The sequence below is a fragment of the Diceros bicornis genome, chromosome 4, assembly GCF_020826845.1.
Source record: "Diceros bicornis minor isolate mBicDic1 chromosome 4, mDicBic1.mat.cur, whole genome shotgun sequence".
In the NCBI taxonomy this organism is placed as follows: domain Eukaryota; kingdom Metazoa; phylum Chordata; class Mammalia; order Perissodactyla; family Rhinocerotidae; genus Diceros; species Diceros bicornis.
Window position 1 is genome coordinate 34732175 of NC_080743.1, and position 19697 is coordinate 34751871.

Here is a 19697-nt window from a genome sequence, read left to right on the forward strand (position 1 = left end):
AATATATTTGGGTAAACACAATCAGACATATTAGGTGAAGGTTACATAGAGTCAAATATTTGTATAGAACATGCCTGGAATTCTGAGTATGTAACTTTCCTCTGTAAACTCTCCTGAATTTTGATTTGTGTGGGCAGCTTTGCTAAAGAATTCTGCAAAGAAATACTCAACCAGTGAGGTCAGCTTAGATAAGTATCTGTGGGAAAAAAAATGAAATGTGTATACAAGAATATAAATCGCTGAGTCAACACTACCTCAAGAAAACATAGCACCTATATGTACAATGCAACCAGATAATTTTGAAATCCTAAAGTAATTTACAACATATTATCTCGTTACAGTAGGCTACAACAGCATTTTGTATACAAAGGAAAAAGTGGTAAGGTCTTGATATGGGCAAAATTCACGTCACGTGCTTTGGATTGATCCTCACTTAGTTGAATTCTGTGAGCAAATAAAATGATTTTTATTTAACTTTCTAAATATTTTCTCTTTTTTCCTCATGTTGGGAGAAGATCTGTGGTACATCAGCACACTCCTTCTTGGTAAAAACACTCCCCAATTTTCTCAAAGTCCTCCTCAACTAGAAAATGTTCTATCACCTCTATGACACAAAACACCATCTCCTGCTCCTAGTAGTATCTTGTATTATTATTTATCTTTCAGAGCTGATTATTTATATCTTACATTGATGCAATTTGTACATCAATAATAGACTGTACAGACCTAGAAACAGAGGCTGATGAGCCATCTTTATAGTCTCCCCAACGTGCAATGTGCTGCTGGATGTGTAGTGGGTGCTCAATGCAAAGCTGCTGATTTACTGAGCACTGGATTTTTGAGTTTTAACCAGGGTTATCTTCTTCAATAAACAGGAAATATTTTCACTAAAATATTCTGCTAATGTGGAAAGCTGAATGAGATTAGATTTTTTTTTAGTCCGTATATAGATATGTTTATTGCAACTGATATGGATAAATATCTGGTGATGAGACAGTCACTAATGAAAATTACACAAAGTCGAAACATAACATGCAAGAATTCTAGAAATATAATACCAGAATAGGCCTTGACAGATTGTCAAATCATCATTCTGCCTCAGCACTAAATGATCTTTTAGCCGTTCATTTCAAAACATAGTATAAATGCTATAACGTCTAAAATTACTTTTTACCATAGCTTTGATGTATTACATGTCATTCATTAATAACTCTTGTATATTACTTCAATTGAAACGCTCTAGCACATATTTACTGCTCTATAGCTGCCAGATAACATTGCAGTATAAATCTTTTTAAAGCTTTGAATCTTCTAGATATATGGGTTCATTTGCTGCTTTGATAGGTCTAACAAACTATCTCTAATTTTATTATTTCATTTCCTTTCCAATGATCCAAAGCCTCTTATATTTTTTAATTTTCATATTTTGATATAGATATTCAACTATCGTTCAACATATACTTAATTCTAACCTTGAATAACCCATAAAGCAAATACATGATAAGATTGACAAGAATTTCTGGACCTTACCATGAATTCTGACTTTCTTTGGAAGGCAAAGGAGAGGTATATATATCAAAATAGTACAAGAGAATCATGACAAATGAACTGATCAAAATGACAATTTTCCAGTTTTTTAAATGTATCAACCTTTAACAACCTAAGATTATAATAAACTTTGAATGAAAGCTGAAAGCCTTCCCCTACCTGTGACCATTATAATACTCAGACTATATCCAGCCTGTGGGACTTGACTCTTATGTTAACTCTAAACCTAATCTCCGGAGGCCAATCCTGAAACTAACATGACTGACTCGTAATAATAAGCAAGAGATTTGGCATTCAATCTGGTGCCCAAACTCCTGCCCAAATCTCTATTGTTCATTAACCTTGAGTCCAAGCACCGTTGCTGAGAAAGATTCATGAAACTTCCGCCTCACCGGAACATTTTGAGGTAAGCTGGAACTGGGAAGAACGCTATTGTTTGTGAGAGAACCTAACACACAACTCTGAAGAAGGAAATCCGATTTTACAATTGAACCATCAAGCCCTGGAGGAATTGAGACCGGTGACAGCTTTAGCAGAGGAGAAATCTGAAGAGAAAGTCCCAGTAATGAGTGGGGTGTAGCACAGAAAGGGAAGCAGAAAGAAAGTGGGGAAAGAGAGTAAGAAACTAGAGACAGGGAAGAGGGAGGAGACCAGGGCCAAATTTGAGACCTTCTTAGGAGGTAGGAAGGTAGATAATCCTGTCTCCCCACTTTCTGAAAGCCACCCCCCTCCAACTCTCTGTCACACACACATGCACATAAACACACACTACACACTCTACAAAGGTGAGATTACAAAAGAGCATTGATTACAATAATACGCATTGAGATGTAGGGCTATGCAAAGGAGACAGGCAAGAAAAGAATCCTTGCCCTGCCCAGTAAGGTGAGGCGGGTTGGTGGAGATGGGGAGATCGGGACAGAGGAGCTGAACTCTGAAGGAGAGCTTGGAATGGCACCAGAATGCCTGTCGTCTTCTTATCTAGCATCTGACTCCCTGACAGATTGGAATCGTTCCAGAGCACAGCGTTTTTGCTTACCGGTGTCTCACCACAACTGTATGAAGGGAAGCTCTTCCAAAGGTGAAGATGTCTATTGGGGGGGGGTGCTCTTCGCCTTTCTTCTTCAGGCTTAGATTAAGAGAAATAGGTCAATAGAGATTTCTCTTTTGAAAGTCTTACTCAGACTTTTCTTTTAGGCAAATCTGGCAAAGACATTATTGTTGCTACTTTTTGTAATACAGAGGCTAGAAGTGAGATATTCCGAAATTAACTTAAATGATTAAATTTTTATATTTCAGCACCCTCCTATCTGAGGCAAAAATCATTGCTAAACTATAGCGGTAACAACCCCCCCACCAAAAATGCAGATTTTAATGCAAATTAGGGAAAAACTTCCTTAGAGTATACAACGAAAAACAGAATAGGTTGCCTTTTGCAAGACTGAGGTCTTCACTACTTGACTTCTTCAAGTAGAATTTGGGCCCTAATTAATGATTAGAGAAGAATCATGAGTCAGATAGTTCAGTGAAATCAAATGTATGTAGGTGGTTGGGTGTGTGTGTGTGTGTGTATACAGAGAAAGAGAAAAATAAATATGGCAAAATGTTAGCAATTATTAACTTTAGGTGGAAAATATATGAGTGTTCATTATTCTTTCACATTTTCTGTATATTTGAAATTTTCATAATAAAATGTTGAGGAAAAAACCTATATAAACTTATTATGTGCCTAACTTGAGCATCCCCAGTCAAAATCCCCACTGCTATTTTGTGACTTTTCGCCAAATATATCATGGCTACTTCTCCACATGAATAAATTTATGTTTACATCTCCATTTTTAAAAATTGTCCATTGTTTGGTTTTGCTTTAACATTTTAAAGCTAATTCTCATCAGTATATGAAATATTTAGTTTCCATTTGCTGTTATATTAAATAAAGCAAGGATGAGCATCTTACATACACATCTTTGCTTATGTGTGACTATGTCCTTAGATAATCCCTAAAAGTATAAATACAAGGTCAAAGAGTGCACATGTTTTGCGTTTTGAGACAATGGTTGCAAGATTGCTCTTCATACAATTTGTACCATTGCATCTTCCCTCCCACAGTGTATGAGAGGGCCCATTTCCTCACAGCCTTGCTGAACAGTTGTTATTACCAATTTTTAAAAATAGTTTCTTTTGATAAGATGGTAAGCATTCTTTTAATTTGCATGTATTTCATCATTGGTGAGTTTAAACTTTATTTCACATGTTTATTGGCCTTTGTATTTTTTCTTTTGTGTTTCTCCTGGAATGTCAACTATTTCCCTACTGATTTTATAAACCTCTTTTATAATACCTCTTATACAATAAAGCTATGTACTTTTTATTTGTCTTTCAACTTTGCTTATAGTATTTTCTATCATGGAGATATTTTCATGTAACCAATCTATGAATTTTTCTTTGGATTTTGGCTTCAGATGTCATTTTTAGAAAATCTTTCCCTATTTCTAGATTATGAAAATCTCGCTTAAATGTTTTTCCACTACCATTATGCTTTATTTTTTACGTTTAAATTATAATCTATTTGAAATTTAATTTGACATTAAATAGACCAGACTTTTAGTTTTGTCCTGGTTTTCTTCAGAACCAGTAAAAATAAGTATTTTTCTTTCATGGCTCCATGTCCTTTCCCAAGTATCATTCACCAACACTTCAAGATTACTAATTCTGCATCCTAATTCTTACTCTCTACTCCTAAATTGCTTGCCAATTATGGTCAATTGAATTCAAAAAGTACTATTGACAGAAATATTCATGCAATGATATTTCAGGAGAGTCATGCAAATTTCTGAAGTTCTGAAAAATCATTTCAAAACCACTCGAGTCACCTACAACATCTGCTTTCCTGCCGCCCCACTGGCAGGAAATGGGCTAAGTGTCTCTGCTCATTTAAGAAGTGAGTTAAGGAAAAGGTAACATTTCTAGCCCTCTGAGAGTTTATCAAAGTCTCCTGCTCACAGAAAAGGACTGAATTTTCTCCTATGCCATTGTCGCTTCACTTGCTTTACACATGTGACAAGTCACAGTGCAGCATTTTCTTCACAAAGACTTTTCAGGTGTCCTCTGATCACAGATCTGACATTAGAAAGACAGGGAAACTTGAAGCGAATGGTAAAGACAGGAATCTGTCCCACTGTATTATCAAAAATTGGTGTCCCTTTTTCATTCAGGTTTATCTATAAAGATTTCCTCATCACTCAGTGATAGCTGTGAGTCTGGAGTCTCTGTGTATATTCTGTGGAACTGAGGTCCGAGGAGGCATATTTCTGTTCCTACAGAATAAAGTGTAAAGCCCTTCCCATTTTTTTCATAAAATAGTTAATTAATTTAGTTAATTAAGTAAAAAATAGATTTCCTTGAATCAGGCAACAAAAACTTAATGTGTTTGCTATTTCCGAATCACAATGGCTCCAATTTCTCATCTGAAAACCAATAATCTCAGTGTTTTACATCAATGAATTTGTTTTCTTTTGAACCAGCTGCTTTAGGCCTAAGGTTAAAAATTGCTCAGCAAGTGTTAATGACAATTTTATTTCATCTCTCCCAAGCAGGACGTAACCTGTTCCTCCAACAATATCATTCCCACACCCTCCCCACCAATTCCTCCAGGGAAACAGGCATCATTCTTGCATTTGTCAGTCTTCTGTTGTATTTTTTTCCCAGTCACTGGAATAAGGATGAAGTCATCTGGCTAAACAGGTTTATTTCTTCCCAGTCAAGAAAAACCAGGCCAGCCCCTTCCATAGAATAGCCACTGTGAGTTATGATCATTTAGTGATCTATTACTGAGTATGTGACCTATGAAACTGAATCAGAAGCCACTAGAAATGTTGCCACATTCTACTCACCTGGTCAATGATGTAAGCAAGTAAGAAGTCTGTGAAACTTAAGTGTTTAACTTCTATAACCTAGTTGCATTCATGGAGTTCACCATTTGAGGATAAGAAAATTAGCATAAAATAGCATATCTCATGGTTATTTTTTGTGGTGTGAGCTATAAGCCAGTCCACTACTCCCTGTGTACCTGAACTATTTGTTTCTCTCTTTGGTCTCTGCCTAAACAGTGTGAGTCCAGATCATACAGAAAGATTGGCAGTGATATAGGAGATAGTTGGGAGGTACCATACCTTTTGAAAAGCTGTGATTTAGCCACGTGGAATCCCCTCTGTCTCACATAGGGAGCTTGCAAGCTTTGGCATGTCTCCCTGTGCTGGTCTGCCAGCCTCCACACATTATGTTTTGAAAGTACTTCCTCCAACTGCCGCTGAATCGGCAGGGTGGGCCTCCTGTGGGTCAGTTTTTCCATTCTCTCAGACCTGCTTAAGCATGGTGATCTGTTGTCTGTTAATCTTCTATTCTAGACCAGGCCCTGCCCTTGGCCTGCTGAGAAACCTGGGAGCTGTTGGAAAAGAGAGCACCCTGTTAATGGTGTGTACCGTACAGTCAGGCATCTGAGCCTTCCCCACCTCTCCAGCCACACGCCACTGGCTTTGGACCAGAGATAGGGAAGGGCAGAGCAGAGGGTATGTGATAATTTGGTTTGTTTAAACCATATTCTTTTACGGAATGTTCACTGGTCTCCTCGCATATTCTGTGCACGTGTGATGTGTAGCCAGAGTCCCTTTTGGTCCTCTTGAAGCCCAGGGATCATCTCTCTCGACCCAGCCCAGAGCTATCAGTGACATCTCATGAGCTGTCCTTTTGATCTGTTCCAATGAAGGAATATTCATTTAATCACCTTCCAAATAGAAAGTGAAATCAACAGTTGTTTATTGAGCACCAGCTCTTTGCCCAGCACCATCTAGAATGCTCAAAATAGTGCAAATGTGGTAGAAGGCATGATCCCTGTCCTCGATTCTATTCTATTAAATTCTATTAAAGAGACAGAACCATGTGAGAGCCATGTGAGAAAAAACAAGTAGTGATAAATTAAATAGTATGGTATAGGTCTTAGTAATATGAGTGACAGGAATTTCAAGAGGAAAAGATGTGAGTAAGATGGAAGTGTTGGGGAATACTTCATGAAGGAGGTTGAACTCAACAGATGAATTGATAGTGTTTTGCTTTGTAGAAGTCAGGAAGTAGGAAAACTGAGTGCATCATAATGAAAGGCTTTGATGTTTTCAAGGGACAATTGAATAGGAAGTATCTTTTACCAAAGAAAACATTTATAATGATGATAGTAAGAGTTATCATTTAATGAGTGCTTCCCATGTGTCAGTATAATGTTATATATGACACAACATATGATGGCATTTAATCTACACAATAAACTCAGATACTATTATTAGCCTCATTTAAAAGATAATGAAACTAAAGTTTAAAGTGTGTAAGTAGTTTGCTCAACATCACAGTAAGCAGCAGTGTTAAGATTCAAACACAGTTCTATTGGACTCCAGAATCAAGACCATCACCAGCTTCGCCCAGACCTCACGCTATATTATTATCACCCACGAGAGGACATTGCTTGAAAAGTAGTTGGTCACAGAGTTCCCAGTCAGAGCCCATGTTGCTCAAGGTTCCTAAAACCTCCACCCTTGAGTGATATCAGTTTAGAGAACCATGATAGCAGTCTGCCTGAGGAGAGCTCCAGGCTATTTGCTCATGTGCCTTTCATACCAAATGGACTATAATGCCCTATTGGTGAAGAATGTGGGTGCTGGGTCGTGTAGGGTTATAGTACTGCTCACTACAGTCCAGAGTAGTCCCGGAATTTACAACCTAGCCTTACACAATTGACAACCAAAAAAGTCCTTTGCATTGTATAGGGACAATGCTTACTTAAGTCCCCACCGAGACCTTACAGATTCCTTGGCCGACCTTAGAACAGATGCAAATACTTCAGGCCTGCCTACTTGTGACCAGGCCCAATCTAGATGTCTCAGACTGCTCTACTATGGGGCACAGTCCTTGGACCACCTACCACCTACGCCATCTTTGACATAAACCTCAACAATGCCCACCATGGATCCATGAGCATCTTCTCTTAATGCCCAAATTATAGTAATTTGTTCATTTAGTCAATAAATATTTAACAAGTGCTCATTATGTGCTAGTCTCTCTTCTATCACACAAGTGGTATCAGGAAAGGATTCTTTCTCTTTTTTTCCCCTTTTGTCCTTCTTCATCCTCACCTCTAGTGGGAAATAGGATTTGTTGCCTAACCTAATTACATTAAAGTTATGCTATGAAAGGTGATCAGTATTAGTAAGAGAGGATTGTTGGTTTGTGGGAGTTGCAATCTAATGACAATAAGGCTATTTCTTAGTTTTTCTAAGACAGAACCAAAAATGGATCTCACTGGCCTTGAATGTATCTTGATGAGAGCAGGATGGAGCCAGGAATGATGGCAGAGGGGTATAAAAGGAAGGTGGGGAGTTAGAGGAACAGACGGAGGAGGAGATCTCCAGGGTCCACCTGTTTTAGTTATCTCTTGCTACATAAGAAGTTACCCCAAAACTTTGTGACTTAAAACAATAATAATCATTTATTATCTCATGGTTTCTGTGGATAAGGAACGCACAGGGCACAGTGGGGAATAGCTTGTCTCTGTTCACGGTGCTCAAGCCTCAACTGGGAGACCTAAAATCCAGGGGTTGAACACCATCATGTGGCTTCTCCATATGGCCCCAGGCTTCCTCACAACATGGTAGCTGAGTTCCAAAGGCAAGCATCCTGAGAGAGACGGGAGAGAGAGAGAGGAGAGGCAGAAGTGCACCCTTTTATGACCTAGCCTCAGAAGTCACAAAGGATCACTTCTGCCATACTAGATCGGAACCTAGGTTCACAGAATGGTACATAGGACCCAACTCTAGGTCAACCCACCTCTAAGTAGTATAAGTCACACTGTAAGAAGAGCATGTGGAATTGGATAAACTTATTTGTAAGGCCATCTTTATAAAATACAATCTGCCATACCACCTATAGCTGAATCTGAATGGACTACTAGAAGATCCAATGTGTATAATAACTAGATGTTTTTGCACTCTTCCCTAAACTCTAAGGAATCTAAGGATTCCCTAAACTCTAAGGCATTTTTTTGGTAGTAGACTATACTTACACGCCTTTCCATATGCTGTAAGACGGTGTTATTATGCTGGACCTTTCTATTACCAACATCATTAAGCTGGAAACCAAGGTCCCCAGAATCCTCTTCCCCATATGATCCCAGGCTACAATTGGCCAAAAGAGAAATTTGTGTGAGATTTGATAGATGGAAGTGAAGCAGTAGGCATTACTCCCTAAAAGTCATTGTAGTGAGATATAGTGAGGGACAGAGCTGCCCAGCATGTTCCAGCTTGTCTTTTCTCTCCTCCACCATCTATCCAGCTCTTCTTCCTCTACAGACTCTGCTGACCAATGGTGGCCTCATGCCCACCACCAGATGCTTGGCTGTGGACCCACAGAGGCAGTTGCTGTACAGATCAGCAGCTTTCTATAGACATTACACAAGATCCTGTTCTCGTTCCCACTTCAATGGCTGGACGTGCTTAGCTTCTCAGATTTTCCCTACAGTCCAACTTCTCCACCTGTACAAGTGCTTTAAGAGGAAGAGTTAGTCACTTTTCTCATCTTGCAGTTTTTTAAAGTCTAATGCCTATAATAAATCCTGGATTCTATAACACTCATAGTGGCTCATCTTTTCTTCCTGGACTCTGACTAACAGAGTTCCATATGGAAAATTCACAGGAGCATCTGGATCAGTGATATCAGCACATCCATTTCCTGCCTGTTAAGACAATGTGAACACTGGGGCACAGAAAGGGCTTTTTCGTGTCGTATAAGGGCCCATGCCAACTGATGGCGATTACACTGAGCCTAATAAACAGCCCTCTGGAGAAGGCCATTAAGGGGCTGCACCTCTAGCTCCATGCCAGTCGTGGGTAAAGAGAGGTAGTTCTCTTCTTTTTCTGTTAAAAATGCCTGTGACTTGAGGACTTCTGGAACTTGAGGTCCTGTGAAGCTAAGAAAATATAGAATCATGAGGAGAGGAAGTATTTCTTGGCAATGGACTAATCTACAACAACACTGCTATTCACCAGGAGTGAGTCCTGAAGGTCACAAAGCCACGTCTTAGTTCACACAGGCTTCTAATACCCGAGTGGAACCACACACTCCAGACCTTGAGGGAACAACTTGCCTAACAAAACAAAGACAACAGTGAGTGTCTGTTAGAAATCACTTCCTCTATAATATCGAGAGAACAGGAGCAGGGCAGCCTCTGTTCCAAGGCCGGCGTCCCCTTGTGAGAGGACACACTCACCTTTGTTCTCCTACCTTGCCAACCTGGCTCCGCTCCTTCAGGCTGTACCTCTTTGATACCTGCCAGCAGGCATCAGCTAGAGCTGCTAGGCATCCCCCTGAGCACTCAGTATCATTGTCCCCTCCTTACAGTAACATAGCAAGTGTCTACCACACACTCAGAACTCAGTCCACAACCAGAGGAGCTTTGCATCTTAGCCCTTCTCCTGTAGGAGTAGAACTGTTCTTTGTTATTGCAAAATAAAACTCCCAACACGTCAAAACTGAGCCTCAGTCTTAGATTTCCTGAAAGAGTGAGTAGAGCACTCAGGAAGAGGCTAGATTAACAAACCCCTAATGTAGATGATCACGTTGTTTTCTGGCCCAGTCAGAGCTCTCAGGAGAAGTGAAGAGCCTTTTACACAACAACCTCAGCCTCCATGTCTTTTCCCCAAAGCCGTGACAGAATTGTCCTATCAACAACAGGCTGGGTGCAGGTGGCATTTATTAAATGAAACTCTTTGTGAAAGTGATATTGTATCTTAGAGGCAGTCCTGTCAGAGGGATTAGAACAAGAGAAGGTCAAGGATAAATCACAAGTGCTCAAGCCCACTACTATTTATGAGCTTCTGATACCCTTCAGAACATTCTTCCAAGTCACATATGCTCTAAAGCAACTAACATCAAGTTCAGACAATGTCATCTTGACAATCTTGTTAATTGAATGCACTGGATATCTAGTGCTATAACAATAAATACTCTAAAAAGATAAATTAAATGAAAAATCAGTTTAAATTTTCCTTATGTATGCAAAGCATCAACTACTGATTTTACGTAACCAGGGATGATACATAGAAGAGGAAGAGACATTCATAGACCAGAGCAGTAGTTCTCAACTGGCAGTGATTTTGCCCCCCAGAGTGTATTTGGCAAGATTAGGAGGCATTTTTGTCATCTCAACAAGGCAGGGAGGGAAACTGCTGCTGCTGGCATCTACTTGGTGGAGGCCAAGGATTCTGCTAAACATCCTGCAAAGCACAAGACAACCTAACAAGCAATTATCTGGCCCAAAAGGCAAATAGCTCTGAGGTGGAGAAAGTCTGGACTAGAGCCACCAAAAATTAACTTATATTCTTTTCAGCAACCGTGAATTTTAAAATATAGTGTAATACTTCCAATCTAAGTTCACTCTTTGAGCCCCCTTCATCCTCCCTAAGCCCTTATTCCAACCACAGTACTGTTGGATCATACATGGAAAAAGAACATCAAAAACACAAAACTATGCTTACAAACAAGATAAGCATCTCTGTGAAACAGAACCAGACAGCAATGTAAAATGAAGAGCCTTCCAGACTCTGGGTACAGGTGCAGTGGCAGCCAGGAGTTTGGTTCCTGTACACGATAGAGAAGGTGGGGAATGGAGCAAGTTACACTGTATGAAATCAGGTTGTGAAAATAAGTTGAGAAAAGCTGCTGCACACAACTCTCTGAGGCAATGGCTTGCAGGATGCTAGATGCCCAGGGAGGTAAAGGAAAAATACAAAGACTCTTGACCAGGACTTGAGCCTCACCACTCACTGCCTGAATCTATGATATCCTTAATAGCACTGTGGGACAGGAACCTGAGCCACTAACATAAGAAGTGGTTCTGGGTTTTGGGCCAAGGGGCCAGTGACAGTGGCTGCAAAAGTACTGGATAGCAAAGAGTATGAAAGAGTAAATCTGCACACCAAATTCCAAAACACGTGGAAAAAAATTAACACTAAAAAAGTTACTTTAAAAAAATCAACAGAACATAAATTCACTCTAGATCAGTGAACTTGTTCTCAACTGGGGATGATTGCTGTCAACCAGAAGATATTTGGCAATGGCTGGAGATATTTTTGGTTGTCTCAACTGGTGGGGTAAAAGTGTTACTGGCATCTAGTAGGTAGAAGCCAGGGATACTGCTGAACATCTTACAGTGCATGGGACAGCCCCCCAGAACAAAGAACGACCTGGCCCCAAATGTCAATAATCCTGAGGTTTAGAAACCCTGCTCTAGATGAAACAAACATAATGGAAATGTCTAAAATCCTTGAAAAGGTAATTGAGGCAATAACATCCATTTAAAAAAGAGAGAAATTTTGAAACAAGTTCAGAGAAATAAAACAAAGGAGTGTAAAATGAATGTATTAAAATCTTAGAAATGAAAAATATCATTAATATTTAAAAACTCAAATATGATAAAGTTTGATAAAGCACAGAAAATTAATAAATTAGTATAGTGTACTGAAAAATTCACCAAAATTCAAAACAGCATGATGAAAAGACATTTTTTAATATGAAAGAGTAGTTAAAAGATATGAAAGACAAATTAAGAGTCTCCAGTTCCTAACAGTAGCTCCAGGAAGGGTATTAGAGGGGATAGTGCTAATGCATACTCAAAGATAGAGTGGACAAAATGGTTTAAAATATGAAGAAGGCTATCAGTACTCACGAAAAGAGCACTCTAAGTACAAGCAAGATAAACTAAGATGAATCTGTGTCTAAACACATCAGAGTAAATAGGCAGAATATCAATATGTAAAGAGAAAACTTTTAAGAACTACCAAAGAAAAAGAATAGCTAAAGAGTAAGGACTATCAACATTTTTCTTAATATTTTCATTGTCAATAGATTTCTCATGAGTAGCAATAGATGCCAGAAAATAATGGAATCATATCTTCTAAAACCTTAGGGAGAATAATGCTCAACCTAAAATTCTATACTCAGCCAAACTATCTTTCAAGAGTATAAGCAAAATAAAAATACTTTCAGACATAATAAGAACACCCATAGACTCTGTATAAACAAGGATCTCTGTGTGTACATAGAGAGACAAAGGTGTTTGTATGTTTAATATATACAAGCATACATACATACATATATACGTATACATATATCCTTACATGTATAATTGTATATAATCACGTATGTGTGTATATAACACATGCATATGCATATATACCTGTGTATGTATATATATATATCTGTGTGTATGTGTATATGTATATAATTTTAACTTCTAAAAAAGGGGAGAGACATAAAGAGGGAGGATATATAAAACTCATCACTTTGAAAGAAAGGGAAGAAGGGAGAAAGAGAAGGAAGGAGAGAAAGAGAGAAGGAAGAAGGAAGGGACAAAGGGAAAGGATGATAACCAGAAAACACAAATAAGATAGTAGAAACAAGTTCAAATGTACCAATAATCATAATAAATGTAAATAGATTAAACCACCTATTAAATAACAGGGATTATCAAGGAAAAAACATACACAGTGTACAAGAAACACACCAAAATAAAAGTACACAGAAAGTTTGGAAAAAAAGGACTAGAAAAGATATATCATGAGAATATGAATCAAAAGAAAACTCATGTTTCAAGCAAGAAAACGTTTCGAGGAAAATAATTAAAAGGAAAAAGATGAGCACTAAATAATAAACAAAGAACATTCCTCTAAGTTACAATAATAAACATGTATGCACCTAATAATTTGACTTCAAATTTATAAAGCTAAAACTAACAGAACAAGAGGAAGAACTAGACAAAACAATGCTAGTGGGAGATTTTGAAACACCTCTATCAGAAATAGATCAAGCAGGAAAAGAATTCAGATTTAGAAAATTCAAACAACGTAATTACAAGTTTCATCTAATAGACACAAAAAGAATCCTGCACCTCACAAACAGGCATTTTTATACATACATGGAGCATTTGCAGGACAAATTCTACAGAATATTTTATTAATCTAAAGAAGCACATGCTGAAAGTTTTATATGCCAGGCATTATTTAAAGGGAAGCGTTCTTGAGAAGAGGTAGTTAGGGGGGAGACAGAGGTGAAAGAAATACATTTTCGTTTATTTAGTAGACAAATACTTGAACATCTAGTATGTTCCATACTCCAAATTAGTTTAAAAAAAAAAAACTTTCCAAAGTGCTTGCCACCTCCCCCCGCCCCCGCCCATTACCTGCCCATTCTCCCAGATGCTTCTCCCCTTCCTCCTCCAAACAAAAAGCAGAGATCACTTTTGAAGGATGATCTCCTAATAAACAGGTGTGTAACTCTTTTAAGTACATTTTGGTTGTTACTATTTTAAACTACAGAAAGCTCGTAAGGGCCAAAGGGGTGAGAATCTCATTAAAGGGTCAAGTGATTACTGAGCCTACTCAGCTAATCATTATTAGTGATTCTGGGTTTTGTTTAATTGCAAGAACTCAGATGAGGGGCAGACACGCTATTTTAAATCCTTTTTCCCATCTCAAAATCCACAAAACTCTGAGCCTCTGCAAAAAATGTCTGTGGGGCTGAAGGATAGGAGAAAAAGGAGATAAGATTCTTCCATGTTCTCTCAAAGGCAGCAGCAGCGCAAAAGAGCAATTTTGACATGAATTTGACCCCACCGCTTTTCAGCTTAAGCAACCTCTAGCAAAGGTTGCTTCTTAAGCTCCCTGAGCGTCAATTTCCTTCTCTGTAAAATAGAGATAATGACACATTATAATGCGAGTCTCCTGAGATTCCTGTGAAGATTAAATGACATAATGTTCAAATGTGTAGATGGGCCTAGTACGTAATAAATACTCAATCCTATAGAATCTAAATCTCTCATCCTGAAACAGTCTGCTGAGAGCCCCCCAAACCAGCTCAAGACTGTTCCTCCCCTTAGTGACAGATGCCTTGTCCCATGGCCAGCCCCCCTTTCCTGAGTTGGTGACATCAACTTCCTGACCACTTCATTATTTCCACATTGGGAAATAGGCAGCTTGGATTCAGGAATACAGAGTCTGTATTAGGTACTAATGCTACCAGGGTAAGGTATTCAGGGAATTTCATAGATGCATTAAGAACGTATAGAGACTAAACTCAGAGCTCCATAGCCCTGGGATTCCTTGCTTTCTTAACGTTCCGTTCTCATCAGTGTTTAATATTTCTGAGAGAGGAATGCAGTGGAAGAAACAACTTCCATGACTGAAACAAGATCGAAGGAGAGGTCTGATCATACTGTTATTGTAAAATGGGGAATCCTAAAATCCTGCTAAGATGAAAATATATAAAATGTAGAATATTTTAACTTTCAGAGTTTTCAAATGGCAATACCTGAATTCAAAACAGTTGCTTAAAATTTAGCCTGAGTATTTTAACCTATAATCTTCACCATAATACTCCTACATCATAACATTCAGCTACATTTGGAAAGGCAAAAATTGTCCACAAAAGTAAGGCAGACTTTGGTTTTGACTTAATATGGCATGAGGGCTACATCTACATAGATATAGGGGGTACCAGGCTTTCTGATAGCTTTTTTATTCGTTTGTTGGTGTGTTTTTTCTTTCTTATCTTTTGAAATGTTCCAAACCAGATATTCTCTTTCACTATCATGTTTAGCAAGAAAATATTTCCCAACACCTTCTTCCAACCCAGTGTCTGAGCAACTGCCACTGTGAATCAACACTTCCCAAATCCTGGAGCTGGTGTGCAGCAGGACATTGGCTCTCACACCCAACGTACGTGTGAGTTTCAGCAACGTGCCCTCTGCCCCAGCTTCCCTTTGATGTAGCCAGGGAAAAAGACTACTTCCCTCCTAGGAACTGGAAAAAGTGTCAATAAAAATCAAAGGAAATCTTTTCAATGGAAGGAAAAGGAACACATCACACTTGTAAAATCCTCTCTCTTGCTAGACCATAAGCTTCATAAAGACAGAAACCATGGCTAAATTGGTAATAATAACATCTTCATCAGCAATGTTTTGTAACAGACAACAGAAAGCACTCTGGCTGGTAAAAGAACAAAGGGATTTATTAGGAGGTATCAGGAGCTTATAAAATTATTGGAAGTCAGTAGATTCTAGACTTTCAGGAAGCACCTAGACCTCAAAATCATCTTTCTTCTGCAGGAAGATGCTCAGCACAGGACCATACTGCCTCTGTGTCTCAGTCAAAGAACAGAGCCACCAAGAATGACATAGAATATGGATTTATTGCAGGAGTCTGGCCTTACTCAATTGTGTGAGTGGTTCAATGATTTATATATCACTGTTGCTCACACACCTGGTGTTAGACACTGACCACCTCAGGTCAGCAAGACAGGCAGTTGGGGAAGAAAGATGGATGTGAAGTAGAAGAGAGCAAGTATAACCTGGAACCTGTAAGGAGGAGCTGGAGCCCACAAGAAAAACAGAAACCCACATTGGTCTGTTATCACTTCTAAGCCTCCAACTTCAAAAATGGGTTGTCCTGTAGAAGAAACTGGCATCCTTTACACATGAACCTAGTCCAGGGGTTGGAGAAGCTGAAGGAGGGGATCTAGTAGGAGCTAGAGGAGCTGTGAGCTCAGCTACTGCCCCACACCAACAAGGCGAACCAACAGATAGCAACAACATACACAAGCTGCAACAGTGCCTGGTGTCCTGCACAAATCTTCTGAGGGTAGAAAGAATACTGCTGCTGCTTCATTTCAACATCCAAATCTCATGCAAGATCACATAGCCCATACTAATCCAGAATTATACAGAAAAGGGAATTCTGAGAAATGTATTTCAAGTTTAGCTGAGTTAACAGAGTACACATCTACTACACTCTGCCATGAAATGGCTTGTGCCTTCAGGTCAAAGTCAAACCTCACACAAATGCATCTGATAAGAAAACTCTAAATCATATATGACACCTTAGCTGCAAGGGAGTCTGGGCAATGTAGTTCTTCTAGCTTTACAGAGATGCATGATCAGAAACTGGAAAAGAAGTTGAGCCAGCCAACGTTTATTGAATCTTTACTATGTGCTATGTTCTGTGCTTAATACTTTACATTTATTATTACAATTTATAATAAGGAATAAGGCTCACATGACTATGCGGGCTGAGAAGTCCCACAATCTGCCGTCTACAAGCTGGGGGTGCAGGAAAGCCCACGGCATAGTTCAAAGGCCTGAGAGCCAGAGAGCTGATGGTGTAGACACAGCCCAAGTCTCAGGCCTGAGAACAAGAGAATCAAAGGCACGAGAAGATCAGTGTCTCAGGTCAACCAATCAGGCAGAGAGGGAATTCAACCTTCCTCCAACTTTTTGTTCTATTCAGGCCCTCAACAGATTGGGTAAAGCACACCCACTCTGGGGAGGGCCATTTGCTTTACTTAGTTCACCAATTCAAATGCTAATCTCCTCTGGAAACATGCTCACAGACACTCCCAGAAATAATATTTAATCAGATACTGGGCATCCCGTGGCCCAGTGAATTTGACACATAAGATTAACCATCACAGAGCCTAATTCGACAAGTGCCAATTAGCAAACCCAGAGAGGTTTCACATGGACCAACACTCCCTTCCTGTTTTTTGTAATTGTTCTTTTCCCTGACTCTACCGAGCTCTCGCTCACCACCCTCCCTATTCCCTCATTCTCCCTTTAAAATGCCCAGTCACCTCTTTACAAATCGAAGTTGAGTTCAGTTCATGCTGGACTCTTTCCTCTATTGCAATAGATTATTATTGATTAAAATCTCTCTTGATCACTTTAACTGGTGTCCAGCTTTGTTTATCTTTGACAATCCTTAAGTATTAAAATGAAATGACTTTCAAAACTACCAACTTAAGAGGTAGAATTATCCCACTTTCTAAGGATCATATGAGAAAATTTATGAAGTAGAAAAAAAAGGACAAAGAGAAAAACAAAGCCATACTGCTTATTTTAATATTAAATCAATTGACTAACACCACTAAATTTATAAGGTAAATTTTGATGCTAATCAATGTGAATTTTGTAAGTACCTCCAGAATGGAGAGTATTAACATTGTCTCAGAAGTAAATACAGATGACAACCGCAAGACTTCCTTCCTTCATCTATTCAACAAATTCTATTGAGTACCTAGCATGCAAGAACCAACTAAGCAGACAGAATAAACTCGCAAAAAAGCAATATAGAAATCAGAACTCAAGCCTAATGAAAGAAAAGAGAAAACAAAAACAACATAGGGCCATACGTAATTTACTATTTATTATTATTATATCTTAATTTGTATGTTATTATACCATAATTTGTTCAGGAACACTTGAATCGTGTGCCCCTCCCAAGCCCCCACTTCCACCCCTTCTCATCAGCATTCTCAGTCCTACAGGTGTGCAACATGCTACATAGACTGTAGAATATGGTTTGAACTGAGGCCCCTACCATCCAGTCTGCCAGAGGGATCTTGTGAAAGATCTCCTGAACCACTTGAGGTTCTGCATTACTGAAACCAATCTAGTTACCTTGTTTTACTCCCAGTGAGGGTCAAATGAAGTAGTCTATGTGAGCAGGCTTTTTGAACGCTATACTATACCATATAAATGCTCAACCTTATGAGATATTTCCCCTCCAAGCTACCCTGAGCCAGGATGGTACACGGCTCAGGACTGAACTGGTCCTCAACTTTCATTGAGTTGAATGGTACTTTGACCTCATCTACTGTTTTATGTATCCCTACTACACACCAAGCGACAGGAACTTGAGAGACTGGTAAAATTCATTATTATGGCCTACAAGTGTAAGAAGTCATTTTCTTTTTGCACAAGGGCCAGTTCAATACAAATAAAATTTATGTAGGCTGAAAAAAGTTGTTAAAGAAATGAAGAGATTTTCTACAGTTCCCACAACCAGTCAGTTCAGAGAAGTAGCTAGAATTAGTCCATTTCATTTAAGATAACATTTACTGATGAGTGCTCAAGAAAGAAAAACAAATGATATGAGCCCTCCATCCTCCACAGTTAGTTTTCTCACGGCTTTAAAATCTTCATTCTTCTTGGCTAGATCACGGTCCTAGGAATGACACCATCATTGCCACCAGTTTCCTAGAATGCCAGCTGCCCAGAACTGTGGAAGCCAGGCAGCTGCACAGCTCTCTTGTGGTTTCCTATGCCAGAAGGTCACACCGGGTCATGGCCCGGCTCTGCCACATAGGATCCTCCACTCCCAAGACTGCACCTCGGCTGCCACCCTGAGGGCCAGCAATTCTTTCAAGTCTGGTTGCTGTGAAGACTCTCTCCTCAATTCCTTTTATTTGTATTATTAGTTGAAAAGCATTGGTTTGAGGTATAAAACTAGAGGGTCACTTGCTCAAGTTGCTGGTGACTTCCAAGTTGACTAAAGATTTTAAACCCAAATATGTAGCATCTTAAAGTAAAATCCAGCCCAGAGGTCAACAATCCTTACTGTACTGATTCTGCCATGATGTTAGTAGGTAATATGACACAGACCACTGGGGAAAGCTTTGCAACATCACTACTTACCTGTCGAAGATGAAGAATTCCCTTGGCAATCTCTATCATTACCATATTTGAATTTGTGTTGCCAAAAGGAGGACCCTTGGCAATTTTTAGTGGCTTGGAGAAATTCAATTTACCTGAAGAATAAAATAAGGTTAAAAAAAAAGTTTTCAAAAGAAAAGAGAGTATCAGACAGCCTAATCTTTGGAGACTGACAGAAACATATCAAGAACTGAGGTCTGAGAAAGAGAAAGCATTCATAGAGGCAACTCTTGGGTATGAAGAAAACAGTGACCACAGAGAAAAGATAGACCTAGCCCTCTAGCTTCAAGAGGAGAGCAAACCAAGGGGAATTCTGAGGGGGAAATGTATAAGGGATTGAGAAACTTCATCATAAAAATGACTGAATTTGAACATGTCAAGGGGAGGGAAAGCAGAGAAACTAAACCAAAAGAAACAAGCTTTTCTGCTCAGAGAAAGCACACAATGTTTTGAAGAGGCCCAAAACTTCGTGAGGAAAAGGTTATTATTATTGTTTGCTCTTTCCCATCACAGCAGCCTAGGTGGAAATAATAGAGTCAGCTAGAAAAACACAATGCAGCCTTCTGTT

The 19697-nt window shown here is 39.1% G+C and overlaps 1 long non-coding RNA gene across 1 annotated transcript in view; it reads right to left on the reverse strand.

The window, feature by feature from the left end:
- LOC131404194 (uncharacterized) overlaps nucleotides 1-19294 on the reverse strand; it is a 54625-nt gene extending 35331 nt beyond the window's left edge. Inside the window, exons 1-2 of the long non-coding RNA XR_009219742.1 lie at nucleotides 19112-19294; nucleotides 5721-5992 (exon numbers count right to left, since the gene is read on the reverse strand). This is a non-coding gene — a long non-coding RNA (uncharacterized LOC131404194). The remainder of the gene's footprint in view (nucleotides 1-5720; nucleotides 5993-19111) is intronic.
- Between the last annotated feature and the right edge of the window lie 403 nt (nucleotides 19295-19697).